The sequence below is a fragment of the Chaetura pelagica genome, unplaced genomic scaffold, assembly GCF_000747805.2.
Source record: "Chaetura pelagica isolate M959 unplaced genomic scaffold, ChaPel_1.0 scaffold205, whole genome shotgun sequence".
NCBI classification, from domain to species: domain Eukaryota; kingdom Metazoa; phylum Chordata; class Aves; order Apodiformes; family Apodidae; genus Chaetura; species Chaetura pelagica.
The window spans coordinates 177,309-179,947 of record NW_009953318.1 but is presented as its reverse complement, the minus strand read 5'-3'; positions in this window follow the sequence as shown (position 1 = coordinate 179,947).

The following is a 2,639-nucleotide window of genomic DNA, read 5'->3' as shown; positions in this document are numbered from 1 at the left end:
CCCCCCGCCCCCAGCTGCCCTCCCCGGCAAGTTCCTCTCTTGTGCGATGGAGGGTGAGGTAGGAGCAGCCATTTGAGGTGACTAGATTTCGCTGTGGTTTTTTTACGAAAGAGGCCGACCTCCCTTTCACCTTCCAGGCTGCTCTGCCAAAGGTATTTAGGAGATGCTTGACGGTGTCTGAGCGAGAGGAACGACTGATGACGCCCCCACCCCAGGCAGCGGCTCCCAGAAGGAGCGGTGGGGAGAGCGGTCCTCCGGAGCTGCGGGGTGGGCTGTGCCTGTGCCTCTGACAGTGCGCGTGTTTGGCTTTCCACACAGACGTCTCCCTTAAAGTAGATAAGAGCGGGCTACGGAAGGATGCTCCCTCTGTCCCAGTGCCTGTCTCCTGAAAGAGCCGCCGCCAGCTCCCCCGGGAAGGAGCAGAGGGCATCCCGCGAATATGCAGACGCAGCCAAACGCTTTCCCGGCTCCTGTGTGTAGCCATAGCATCGTCTTGCAGGAACTGGCAGGTTTTTTTTAAGCAGAAGGGGCTAGTTCCCCGGTTGATGGTAGGTGGCTGGCTCTTCCCACCCTTCCAGGCACAAACCTAAGGATTCAGTCTAAATCTGAACATTCATTTGGCTTTGGTGCATCAACTTTCAGCTTCTCGTAAAGGTTATCTAGGACAAATGCAATCAGTGCCTAAAGAACTTATGTGTGGTGCTATTTAGTGAAATGCTCAATTATACTGTATTATAGTAGTCTTCTGCATTTTCTTGGCTGCAGCATAGGAAACGAGGAGCCATGTGTCCTCCATTAACTCTTGGTTGCTTCTGCTAGAAACGTCAGTTCAATTGAATGCTACCACCTGAATCACCTTGTACAGCTCCGGGCTACCCTTTTGCATGCTAATGTATGGCTGTTCTAGAGGATTTTGTTAGCAAGTAATTTGAACTTGATTTTGTCCATTAAATCTATTTGCTGATGAGCCCCGGGGCAGGGAGCATATGCAGAGTGAACTGATCTTGTGAACTGATGAAATCGGGAGAAGAGCAGCAAATTGGAAATGTAGTGGTGGGTGGCTGTGCAGGTGGTGGATGGCTGGGGATGAGTACAAATCCAACTGTCACTGAATCAGAGGAGCAACCAAAGCTGTAACTCACTTCCCCAGTGTCTGCTACAGTAACTGAGCAAGAAGCATCCCTTACAGGTGTGTCTGAGCCGGCTTGCCCTGTAGGTACAACCTGAGGAAGTCAGATGTTACCAGAAGGAAGATCTCTTGGAAAGCTGAACCCCACCCGTTGCACTTGTAGGGACCTGTCCAGAGGCCTTTTTTAAAAACAAACAAACAAACAAACAACAAACAAAGCAGCAAAAGGATCTTGGTTTTTAACTTGACTGTTTTCAAGCCTTATGTGAACCAGATGTGTTTGGTACATGGTGTTTCAAACTGCTGTGGCCCATGTGTGTGTCTGAAATGCTGCTTGGGCTTGCCAGGTTGGATCTGCTGGAGTCTAAATGCTCTTTCTTTTTCTCCTTCCTGTCTTTTTGGGTATATGAGGGAAATGCACAGCAATTTCCGCTCCTCTGTGCTGTCTCCTTACAAGGTCTAGGAGGCAAGAATATCCTGATTAATAAATCATGTTCATCTGGCAGGACTCTCCTCCATGCAAGACATACAAAGGAAGGGGAAAGCCCACAGTCTTGAGATGCTCCTGGCTGTTGCAGAGTCTTGTTAACTGTTACATTTTTTTAAGGAGGCTGGTATCACCTTTTACAGAAGGGTGTTTCCCCTCATTAAGTACAGCTCAGTTATAGGATGAAATGCAAGAAGTGCAAATCCAGCAGAAATTGACCCTGTTTGGGCACACTGATAGCAGAGATTATCATTAATAGAAGATTAAATAGATTACATAAAAAGGATTTGAATTTGTAGGGCATGTGAAATTTATTTTATTTATTTTTTTGTAAGCCTACGCCTGTACTTCCTGATACATGTAAGTGTCTGTGAGGATACAATGTAGAATTCTCTCAGGCTGCAGTATCCACTGGAGGGGGTAGGGAGAAGAAACACTCTTTTTGCCATGACCTGCTGACATGGTGTGATCCCAAAGCAAGAATTTGCATCTGCTAACAGCTCTTAGCAAGAAAGAGAATTTTAAAAAACAAATGAATCCTCATTTCCCAGGTTGAGCTGCATGTTCCTTCTCTGCCCCAGCTCCTACTGAGAGTCATGGATCCTGTTGTACTGTGTGAATATAAATCTGACATGACAAATCTGATGCCCGAGCTTTCAAATTGGTACACAACCTCGTGTGATCCTCTGTCTTGGCAAGGCACATATGTGGGATGGAGTCATAGGTTATTTAGCATTTCACAGCTTTTAAGAAAAGAAGCAGCTGTCTTTATTTATGCTGGTTCATGGCTGCAGTTTATTTAATCGCTTTAACACATTAAAATGGGCTAAAAAATGACCTAAGAGAATGGAAAGCAAATCAGGAGCTACTTCTCCAGGAAGCCAGATGATTGCCCTCCTGAAGTAAACGTTGGTAAAACCTTTTTCAGTGTATGTGTACTCATCTGAAGAGATGTTGTGAAATCTCTCCCTTTTTTGTGGGTGTGCATAATGACAATAATTCTTGGTTGTGTTTCACTCAAAG